We start from the raw sequence: 12451 nt of genomic DNA, 5'->3' as shown, positions 1-12451 counted from the left end.
AGTCATCTACGCCCCCGCAGATGTGCAGGATGCTTAAGGTCTGAGTAAGTGTGCTTTGAGCTCTATAGCTGCAGCCTATTAGAACCTAAAGCCCGACTGGCCATTCAAGTGTGCCCCAAATACAGCCCTGCCACCCATCCAATGAGACTCTGCTGTACAGATTGAAAGCTCTGGGACACTCCAGTCACATGAAAGGACACACATTTAGCTGCCACCCACATAGATTCCCGGCTAAGCTCAAAGGGTGATGTTTAAAAGCCACTCATTAAGTTAAAAGAACTTTCATCAGCATTTAAACATAAACTATGCAAATGTGTTTATACTAAGAGGGACATTAGAGTGAAGTAACTCTCTTTTGTCTGTATATTGTACACTTCAGATTGGAAAATCTGAGTTTTGTGGCTAATTCAGGTCAGGTGTTTAGGATACCTGGGGCTGCAATGCACAGAAAACGGCTTTCAACAAAGAGTTTTATTTAAAAATCTCACATTTGGTTCAATAATTATTAATAATTTTTCAGTTTTTGACATAATTAGAAAACACCTGTTGCCCTTTACATTGTATGTAAATTTCATGATTAATGGAAAGAAATGGCCTAAATATACTTGGACAAAAAGTCTGGTTCCATTGACTTTACAAGTAAAGTATGTTATTCCCTTCTAGTGTAAAGTTATCATTTTGTAGATACGAGGTTTTCGTCTGACAACGGCGAATTGTTTCTATATCAAAACTGCATTCTGAAAGAGTGCAATTTACAAATTGCGAAACTGCAACTTTAATAATATTTTACATTATTGAATTTTGCCTTAATAAGTTTTAAGTGGGGAAATTTAAGATAATAACACGGAACTCGTGAACTGGCAGTCTGGCACACAACATTCAACGCTGAAGCCTCAAGGCTGGAAAAATGGACATGCTGACGTTTTTGCTGATAAAAAGGCCTGGTGTTTAAAGGGCCCCTATCATAGAAAACTGAATTTCCCTCACTTTCTTGAAATAAAGGAGTAAATTTAAGCAATATGTAAACTTTGTTAAAGTTTCAAAATGTACCATTCATTACCCAGTCCACACGCACCTGGAAACAATGGGCCTCATTCACCAACTGTTCTTAAGAAGAAATTTCTTCCTAAAACCCACTTACAGAGTTTTAGCGAAGATTCTGACATTCACCAATGTTTTATTATCTACGCACACTCAAGAGCACAAAGGTGGGAACAGTTCTGCAGTTTAAGAACTTGTCATGAATCTGACGTAGACTTTGTCTTAGGACCTTTTTCAAGAACAAATTTAGGAAAGAAACTTAGGAAGATACTGGTAAACGAGGCCCAATGTTCTGAAATGCTATAGATTAAGTTTCCACAGTACTTCAATTCAATATCCCCTTTAGACGGCCGATATGTGACAACAATGCTCCAAAAACAGCATGTTTCGAATGCATTGTTACAGTGACGTCACAGAAAACAACACCTTTAGCCTACAGCAGTTTATCCACTCACACTGAAGTTATAAATAGTGTTTCAGAAACGAGCTCATTATCTCTTATCAGTCTTAAAGGCACAGTAATAATAACAGGCTAGTAAATTAATTATGACCATCCAGCTTTAAGAAAAACAATAAAAAAGAATAATAAAAAGAAAAAAAAGTACATAAAAATACTTTTATTTGAATAAACAATCAGCAAATTGGATGTGCAGTAAACCAAGAAAATAGCCAAATGATTCCCATGTTGCTTAGCGCTTCAACTCTTAAAAAACAACATATTTGAAGAGGAGCATTCATCATCGTCGTTCTCAGCTTCAAGGAAGCTTTTCTTTGAATATACTCTACTCAACTAAATTTTTAATACATTTTTTAGTAATGTTTCCACTTGACACTTGATGCCGAACCTTTCAGTGCAAGAATTTTCCGCATGCTGTGGCAACATCTACTAACACAACAGCCACTGCAGCACCTGTTTATGCTCAGGAGCTAAAAATACAACATGGACACAAAGCCATATACACTTCGCAATGTGGACTTTGACCATGCCAGCCATCACGCCGACTGCTGTCCAAGTTTCGCATTAATTAAACAGCCCTACACTATGAAGTATAATGGCTTGGAATCTACATTAATTAAGGGTGCACCGATATATTGATTCTGACTGAGTGATGTCTTGTTTTCCCTGCTACTTTTCAAAATACTTGACAGGAAATACCCTTATGAGTTTTTTTAGTAAAGGCAATGGTTCCATTTAGAACCATGAACACTTACAGAACCATCTGAATGGTTCTTTGCATGGTCAAGTGATTCACCTCTGTGATGAATACCCAGTTGTATATGGGTCTTTAAAGGAACCTTTTAAAAATGGCTCTATATGGCACCAAAAAGGGTTCCATCATTGCTAAGTCCAAGAACCCCTATATAGAACCCGTGTTGGTATGAGTGCAGGAAAGTGACCCTTTAGTAAATCTTTGGGTGTTTTTAGCACCTTCCTTGGTACAAACATTGTGTTTTTTGACAGATTTCTGTTCCAAACTATTGCTAAAAGCACATACTGATATTAAAAGGTGTGAGTGTGGACATCACAACAAGGGTGGGCTTTATCTGTGATGAAGCTTTTGACAATTGTTCCTCTTGTTTGTTGTTTTTGCAAGTAAATAAACAAATAAACAGCTTTCTATTTCAAACTTACATTACAGTTAGTATGCACTAGCCTCTCAAATCTCAGGCTTATTACATACTAAGGCTTATTATTCAGTAACTACAGGGACTTTAATGCAAACTAATGGAGCTATTCTTAGGTTATAAAAGTGTGTAACAGAACTTTGGACCCACCCTGGCTATTTAAGGGGTTGAAGAAATAATACTGTGAAACTTGGAGTTTGTTTTGTTGTTATTTTTTTGATTTCTTCATTATTATGTGGTGGAAAGGGGAATTTATCTGAGCCTAATAAATGTTAAACCTATTCGGGAAGAGTTTTACTTCTTAACTTTAATGTAAAACTAAATTTTGAAAATAAAATTTTACCACTGTAGTAACATTTAAAATACCTCCAAACATCAACACATAACTTACAAGTAGACATTGCGTGTCACAACCTAAGGTTTACACACCTATAATTCCTCTTTGTTATTACTTGGACATAACTTCTTAGTACATCGTCCAAAATTTTAAACCAGAAACATGTAGCTAAACTCATTAGGTTAGGTGTTCAGAAGACTGTACGTTACTATCTATATCCAATATACCAAGGTTTTGTTGTGTTTTTGCAGTGATTACAGGTGGGATGCTCACCTTTCCTAAGTGGCATTCGTGTGTCTACTGTGTTAACACTTCAGGAAATGATGTATTTCAAATGAAGGCAGAAGTTACACCCATAGCTTACTCCATGACATAAAAATGTCCTGCTCTAAAAGACTAATGATAATCTTCTTTAAAGGCTTTTGTAATCCAGAGCATACAAACCACACAAACATAAAACGTCTATAATATAAACATGCAAGAAGAACCGCTTTTTTAGCCATAGTTTTCAATATTTCTTGTAAAAAGCTGCTCGTTTATAAAATGTGGGGTGAAAAACGTTGAATCTTTGACAAACATCAGTTCAGGACTCTTCAGAGAAGCCTTTATAACTTGAAACACACACTAGGATTTCAACCCTAAGGGCTGAGCTGAAGGCTAAACAACGCTGCCGCTTCCTCACGCAGCTTCTACCGTTCCACCTTAAACGCTGCAGCAGCTCCATTGAGGCGCCTCTGGGCGCTACAGTGCAGCTGCCGCAGCATTTAAGGTGGAACGGAACATTCGAATGAGAAGCTAACTTCAGTTAACTCCACTTCCTTTTTCTTTTTATCCGCCATTTCACAGTTAATCAAACTACGGTTTCTTTCTGAGTAAAACGCGAGCAAAGTACATTTATCACTAAACCACGAACCTACTGGCGGATTTCACACACACTCTAGCTAGTCTGGGGTAGTTATAGTGAAGGGGGACTTACCGATAAACTCAGAGGACTGAAGAAAAACACCGTCTTCTAACGCTATGGCGCCCTGTTTCTGCTCTGCTGGAGCTTCTCTGGTCCAGATGCAGCTGCCTGCCTTCTTCAGCAGGAAGTAGCTGCTTGGCTCTAACAACGTTCTAGCTCTCTGACTGATATCGAAACCCAAATATCAATAATTTGTCCGACAGAGAAATAAGCAATAAGCAATACTTGTGATCCCTTTATTATACAGATAAAAACAGTACTTTGAGTTTGCATCACTCAGAAGTGTCCAGTGTGTTACACTTTTTAAAAAGATGGCTCTTTAGCAAAGGGATTGGTTCTATTTAGAACCATGAGTCCTTTATAGAACCATTTCATGCTTAAATGGTGGTTTGCACGGTGTAATGGTTCTTCAAATTGATGGAGAATATGGTTCTATATAGAGCTTTTTTGACGATGGCTCTGAACGGCACCAAAAAGGGTTCTGCTATTGTTACAACTTTGACATTGTAATAGAAGAACCCTTTTCTGGTGACATATAGAACCGTATACAACACATTCTCCATCAGTCTGAAGAACCCTTTCATCATGCAAAGAACCATTTCAGCATGAAATGTTCTAGATAGAACACATGGTTCTGAGTAGAATCATTTCCTTTGCTAAAGAACGCTTGAAGAACCATTTTTTAAGTGTACATCAACACAGAAACAAACCGATGTATAAATGTGTTGATGCACCATATTTTATTTATGTGCAACCACGACACAGTTTAATGATTAGGGATTAATAGAAATATGCAATACTATTTTGCATTTGACGAGCCTTTATGTAATAAACATTACTTATTTTCCATACTTTTTCAATTTTTTATGATGGAAAATTCCACTGATTTTTCAATATTTCAGCATAATAATTAAATGGTTAAGATGTAAACAAAGTAATACAGAGTGGTTTGAGGTGAAATGCAGTCAGAATTGTTTACAGTGGTGGTGAAAGGAATCAGACCTCTGAATAGCTAAAAAGCTCAGAGACATTATTTGAGGTTTTAGGAAGGTTTTTTTTAATCCATACATGGTGGAAAATTAGGCCTACATGCAGGGGGTTGTGAGACAAAACAGCCCCCATAGAAAACTTCTTTTTTCAGATTTTCCACTCTTTTACTATTATCAAAATTGGATAAAAAACTAAAAAAAGAGACATGTAGTGTCAGTGGTGGTTTTGGATAGTAAATAAAACGGTTATATCTGCAGTGTAGACACTGTGACCTCTGGTCACCACCACTGTAAAGAAATCTGAGTTTCTTGTTTCTTGTATTTCCATGTATAATAGAGGTTGCAACAAAACAAGCCTTATTTTCTCATGATTTATTATAACAATGCAGAATGCTTACATTTAGAGCCAAGTTACTGCTTTATTCTCTCTGAAGTCCTTGTTGAGAGTTTCATCTTTAATTCTGCACACATTAAATTAAAGTAGCAGTTACAGTCATATGCATCTCTGGTCTAATGATGTTTTAAGTGTTAATAAATTAAAACATCCTCTACAACAGAGATCTCAGACTGGGGACCTTCCAGGCCAAAGTGCTGTGGAGATCAGCATTTACCCTCATCTAACGCTCTGAATTCAGTTCATGAAGGCCTTGCTAATCGGCTGATTAGCTGAATCAGGTGTGTTCAGTGAGGCAGTGTGCTGATGTCTGCAGTGTTTTGGCCCGCAAGGACTGGAGCCTGACACATGTGCTCTACAGAGAGCACAGTTCTGCACATTTTCATGCACTGTTCATTTGAGTTTAACATAAAAGTAATATATATTAAACATAAAAAGGTGACCTGTATGTAAAGGGTATGCCACTAAATTCAGCAAAAGATCCATATTTTTGCCTGTAGAGGAAATCTTAACTTATTTTCCCTTAGAAAATCAACAAAACATGTAATTTGACTGGGTGTTCAAGGTTTTGTGCAGTGCAGGGGGTCATACAAGCACATCTCTGTATTTTCTAACAACAATACATGACAGGAAGGGCATGTTTAGATCTTCCTCGCCTTCCCCTTATTTCCTTTGTAAACTGAGCTGAAGTGGCCTTGAGTTGTTTCTTGGCCGGCAATTTGTCATAACAGTTATTTCATGCACAAAAGTGCTAATAAGCTTGTAGTGCTGATTTTAGATGTGGCATTTAAGGAGCGGTTTTGTAAATACAAATGCAAACATTTCAGCAAATGTTTATTCACAGTTACTTTACATTTTACTGACTTAAAAAAACAGAAACAAAAATAATTGTGGCATGTGCAAAAGTTTGGACCCTACTAAGTCAGTACTTAACACCATGTTTAGCACATATCACAGCTTGCAAATGCTTTTTGTTGCTAGCTTTTTCTCTTCTATTTTTAAGACTTTTACTCTCTCTTTTGTGCAGAACGCTTCTGTAATATTCTTGGGCATGCACAGCACGTTTAAGATCTACCCACAGATTTTCAGTGATGTTCAAGTCAGGGGACCGTGAGGACTTTTTCAAAAGCCTCAGTTTGTGGTACTTTGAGTTGTTCATAGTGGATTTTGAGGTAACCTTCTACCAAATATGCCTATTTAGACCTTGTCCTCTCTCAGCACAACACAGCTACAAATTAGTTTTGTCTTAAAAATAACATTGAAACTAAGCTTAAGCATTTGGATGAAAAAGCCTTTAAGATTTTGAAAAATATTGTCACTGTCCAAAGAAAATCTCCAAGTGATTAAGTTTACAAGAGAAGGCAAAAATGTCTTACATTTTAATGTAAGTTAATGTAAACAGGTTTTATTCCAAGTAATTTTAGAGCATTTCTTTTGGTCCATGTATCATGACATTTTCACACAACGTGGAAACAATGTGGAAATATGAAAATCGACAAAAAACGGAGATACTTGTTTTTTTGTTGGGTTTTTAGGTGGCAACCATATCCAAACTTTTGCCTGGCACTGTACGTCCAAACCAAGAGCCTTTATTTTTGAGTGTAGATGTGTCGTTTGGATCTGATTGTTCATAACAAAGAAACGTCTAAAGATATCTCCTAAATATCTCTGTAGTTTCTCGTAGACAACATTGAGATCAGATTGAAAGACAAAGGAGACTTTTCCTGAAGTCTCTCCTGCTTCTTAGATGGTTCTCCTGAGCAGAAGAGCCCAGTAACCACAAGTGTCTCCTCTTGAGTTATAATAGAGAACTCAGTAAAGTCACACATTGTGCTCAGATTTGTCTTGTGTATCTGCGACTCAACTCCTCTCTCTCCTTTATCTGTCCTGTATCTTATGTTCTTTTCGTGTAATGCTATTTCTCCTAAGGAATTTTAGCAGAATCACCATCATCTGTCCTGAGCCTTCGAAGAACAACATCTGACCAATACATTTTTTTCTGGGGGGACTCTGTTGCTTCTGAGGACCCTAAGAAGTGCAAGCAAAGCAGGCTGCCATGAGGCTGAGAAGCCAAGATGAATCACTAGTATAGCTTGTTTCAGCAAATTGCCCTGAATCAACAATATTTTGCCGTTATTTTGCTCTCTGGTGTCGACCAGAGGAGGATGAGTTCCCTTTTTAAGTCTTGGTTCCTCTCAAGGTTTCTGCCTCTCAGGGAATTTTTTTGTTGCCACTGTCACCCTTGGCTTGCTTACACTAGGTGCCTGGAAGAAGATTTCTGTAAAGCTGCTTTGTGACAGTTATAAAAGTGCAGTATGAATACATTTGAAGTGAACCAAAGAATACTCCGTTGAGGTTAACAATAACAAACAACCTGCCAGACCACTGAAGAGCACTGTATTGGATCACTGAATAATACGGTTTCCCCCTTAGCCCTGTGAAATTCCTGGACACTTGATCAGTGGCTTGATTTTTTAATTAATTCAGCGGATGGTAGCTATGCTCACAATGCAGTCTAAGCTAGATAGATGTAGATGTCAGGTCATCTACAGAACCTAATATTCTTCAGTTATCGCATCGCAGTGTTGCCTATTGCCTAAACACAGTGCACCTTTCCAACTGTCCCTATGTTGAGGGTAACGTGAACTGCTTAAACTTTGTGTACAAATGGTTTGAATAGATAAAAAGAAGCAGTTTATGTAATACAAGAAAGAGAAAAGAGTGGAGAAAAAAAGCAATTGCTCATGATCCAAAGTAAACTACTCATCCGTGAAACAGGGTGGCAGGGGGTGTATGGCTGCAGTGGAACTGGCTTTGTTTGTATTATTTTTATTCATGATGTACCTGCTGTCGGCAGCATGCATCAATAATGTATGACTTGAACACAGTGGCAAGCCATGACTCTTAGAGCAGGGCTTTCAGTTCAGGTCATAAATGTCACAAACTCATAGTAACAGAAAACAGTGGAAAAACACCCCTAAGATAATGCAAATTTTGTCTAGCTCCCCTAAGGGTTTTAGTTGTATGTTAGTACACGGCTAACAACAACTCACATGGCATAAGCATAAACATTTAAAGCATGTAAAATACATTTCATGTTCATTTGAAGCTTGAAATGTACTTAACACCAGGGGTGTAAAGAGTACTGAAAATCCCTACTCAAGTACAAGTACTGTTACTGTAGTGATAATTCACTCAAGTACAAGTAAAAGTATTAGTAAATAAAATTACTCAAGTAAGAGTAATTAAGTAATAAGTTGAAGAACTACTTAAGTACTGAGTTACTTAGTTACTTTTTCGTATTTCCGCTGTCACAACCTAAATATATTTCTGAGCTGATTTGGGTACATCACTGGAAATAATCTGTACAGAAAAACACTACAGCTAAAGTTCTGAGAGCTGAGACTAATCATAGTCTGCTCTGTTAGAACACATTTACACATCTTTCTGTGAACTGTGTAAGGAACAAGGGTTACAGTAAACTGTACGCATTTCATGGTTAGATGATAATATAAGACGTCCTAGTTTATCTGTTTCCAGTAAAGTATTTCAGAATCCCTGAAAGACTGTGCAGAGGCTGTTATTGATTAATTAAGTTCATTTAAAAGAGAAATGAGTCAAAATTATTAGTGGATTGCGTAATTAATAATGGAATTTTAGTGTAAGTCCTGTTGCCTATCAGCTTCCTGGATCTAGCTTACGTTAATAATGTGAACCTCTACAGACAGTAAACACATTCACAGCCTTCAGACTGCATATTTTAACTGATATATTTCACTAGTAATCATGCTGATCACTTCATTCAGAATCAGACACTATTACTGCATGTCACAGTTCAACAGCTACACAGCCTCTCACAGTTAAAGACAAACACCAAGGCAGAGAGAGAGAGAGAGAGAGAGAGAGCGAGCAAGGGCAGGGAGGTGGGGAGGGATCAGATCAGGCCAGTCAACAACAGCGCGACACAATCACTGTGCAGCGTTTATGAAGAACCTGTATTAGACTAGATTTCTTTTATCTTAGCCATTTACGACCGTTTATCTCCAAAACAGCAGCTAAACTAGGCTGTGTAAACAGTAAACTGCAGGCTGTGGGCGACACCTGTTAACTAAAGTAGCTGACAGACACTTGTAATAAAATATATGCAGCAGATTTCCAGTGTAATAAACGGAATCATTATAAAAGAAAGAAGAAAATCGTAAACACGGTACCTGTTTAGCTCGGATCAGCTAGCTCGGCTAACGCTCCCTCAGGCTGGAGTCGAGTTGTGAAAGCAGATCTCAGCCGGTTTCGTGTTTGGCTACTCATAATAACGCCATTTTCTTTAGTTCATGTTAAATGAATACAGATGACCGTTTGGACGTGGACTTACTCGTGTGTGCTGGCTCCTCTGTACTTCTCCGCTAAACTGGACATCTCTGTAGTGTTTTTCCTGCAGGAGCTGCTATTCTTTGATTGGTGAATCTTTTAAATTTAACCGCCCTTCGTTCGTATTGGTGTCTGAGCTGATACGGTCATAATTTATTTTTACTCTGTAATGTTATGAAAATTAAAGTAGTGAAGTATAAGTATTTCATTAAAAATTGACTCAAGTAAGAGTAAAAGTACTGTGATTTAATTCTACTCCAAAAAATACAGTAACAGGGAAAACTGTACTCAATTACAGTAACGAGAGTGAATGTAATTCGTTACTTACACCTCTGCACAACGCCATATAGTTCTGGTTTGTAACAATGACTCCCTCAGTGTTCTTGCACAGAGCTATGGCTGTTTTCCTTTTCTGACTGAAACCCATTGGTCATATAGAATAAATTAACCCCCGCCCATGAAACTGTTTCCCACCCATAGTAAATCAAAATATAATTGATTGTTTCATCTGTCAGTTTTCTTGGTAGGTGAATCTGACATGTAAGGACTGCAGTTCAGCTCCCGAAGGCCTTAACTGTTTCTGTTGATGGACTGGGTAGGAGAGGGGTAAAAAATTCTGCATCACCAGATGAGCAGGCATCCATTTGTGTACACATGGCTTGTGTAGTCTCCCAAAAAAGCATTGCCAATAGAATGGGATGCCTGGAAAAGCTGCACATGAGCCTAAGGTTACCATGCCCAATACCAAGTGTCAGTTAGAGGGGTATAAAGCCCAAAGCACTGGGCTGTGGAGCGGTGGAACTACCTTCTCTGGAATGATGGAGCTGCATACAATACATTTGGGATGAACTGGAGTGGCGTTTGTGATTCAGAACTAATTATCCAACATGAGTACCTGATCTCAGTAAAGCTCTTGTGACTGAATGCAATCAAGTCCTCACAGCAATGTTCTAACATTTAGTGCAAAGCCTTCTCAGAGATTTAGCACATGTCCACAAACTTCTGGACATGTAGTGTATAAATGACCTCTGTTCTGATTGTCTGATTAAATACACTCATGGTGGAGGGCATTCAGGGTGCTGCAAGGCAAAATAGTATCAAGCAGCAAACTTTTTTTTCCCGTCACCACCCCTTATGGAAATCAAGTTTCTCTAGAATGGAGAATTTGACATTAAACCACCATGAATGACTTTGTATACATCTCATCAACTGACTTCTTCAGAATATCAGTGGAATTCCCCTATAAGATCATGTTCATTTGTTGTTTTCCCGCTAAAGCAGAGGAGACTATGAATAGAAATGGCTTTGATTCTTATGTTTTTCACCTAAAAGAGATGTAAACATCTTTGAACTGAATTTGAACTTAGTGTTTACTTTAACCCCACAGTCATGGTTTCATTTTAGTTCCAAAGTACTAGAGGGGAACTGCTGTAGAACAGGCCTTGTCAGGTGTGCAGAATCAATTAGCACCACTCTTAAAAACTATACAAATCTCAGACAGTGTTCTTCTCTGTCTTTAAAATATAGGGATGTAATCTTTTCAGGGTCATTAAGGTCACTATGATGGGTTTCTGCACATTTTGATAAGACCATCCAGAAAAAAGTGCTTTTATTTGCAAATGTCTTTCAAAGTATCATTAGTGAGGTCATTAATTTTTCTTTTAATGGACATTGAAAGGATGCTTAATTCTTCAGGTCTATTTTGTAAGCATGTCTCCTCTGAAAATCAAACACTGACTTAAATCAGGTCAGAGTTGCATTAAATATGGAGTTGGAGAGTGGAAAGCCAAAAGTGAAAGGGAAAGTGCAACGGTGCCATCATATCAGCCCTGTTTCCATTTTCTCTAAAGGGTTTAAAGCTTTTCAGTCATCTTCAGATATTTCAGATTTTCAGATTTTACATGGAGTTTTCATTTTTTTCATATGTGATTTCAGTGTGGATCATTTCTACCGGTCTGCATGCATGCCTACAGCTTCACTGGCCAAGCAAATACAAACCTCAGTGAGGCTTAAAGAGTACATATCTGACATTTTTCTTGTATTTTATCTTTTCCCATGATGTCCATGTGGTTTTATGCACAACTGATTTTCACATAACAGTTTTCCACCTTGCTTTATCTCTCAGAATTAAACAGGCTGGTTTTGTTACTGTGCCTTTAAGACTTACATGTGTGAATGATCTCTGTTCTGATTGGCTGCCATGTATAAGGGCTTGTGGGGAGAAACAGTATTTTTTCCATTTTCCATTATTTATTATTCCCAATTAAACCCCGGCATGAAAAAAAAACAGCAAAAAGAATGAAGGTAAACCAATACGGAAAAGAAATATGCAAAAATGTATTTGGAAATGTATGGAAATAGCCAAAAAATATGTTTTTAAAAGGGAAACACTAAACAAAAAATCCATCTAGATATTAGTAAAACATATTTGGGAATGAATGTGTGTGTGAATGTGTATATCTGTCTGTCTGCCCTGCGATGGACTGGTGACCTGTCCATGGTGTTTCCTGCCTTCTGCCCAATGACAACTGGGATAGGCTCCAGCACGACCCATAAGGATAAGCGGTTTAGATGATGTGTGTGTGTGTGTGTGTGTGTGTCTGTATTTGGGAATGTATGGAAATAGCCAAAAATATGTTTTTTTAAAAGGGAAATGCTGAAGAAAAAAATCCATCTTGCATTCAAATGAAATTGAAAACCCCAAACAAAGCAATGACTTTTTTTTTTGGAAG

At 37.7% G+C, this 12451-nt stretch overlaps 1 protein-coding gene across 2 annotated transcripts in view; it reads right to left on the bottom strand.

The window, feature by feature from the left end:
• Nucleotides 1-4083, bottom strand: part of map3k14a (mitogen-activated protein kinase kinase kinase 14a) — a 30493-nt gene extending 26410 nt beyond the window's left edge. The window contains exon 1 of one of the 2 annotated variants that reach the window (XM_036589603.1): nt 3981-4083. The gene's annotated coding sequence lies outside the window, so the exon portion shown is untranslated. The remainder of the gene's footprint in view (nt 1-3980) is intronic. The other variant, XM_036589604.1, reaches the window with a different exon arrangement.
• Between the last annotated feature and the right edge of the window lie 8368 nt (nt 4084-12451).

This window comes from Colossoma macropomum, unplaced genomic scaffold (assembly GCF_904425465.1).
Source record: "Colossoma macropomum unplaced genomic scaffold, Colossoma_macropomum, whole genome shotgun sequence".
Taxonomy (NCBI): domain Eukaryota; kingdom Metazoa; phylum Chordata; class Actinopteri; order Characiformes; family Serrasalmidae; genus Colossoma; species Colossoma macropomum.
Note: the sequence above shows the minus strand (reverse complement) of the source record. Positions and strands in the feature narration are given on the sequence as shown.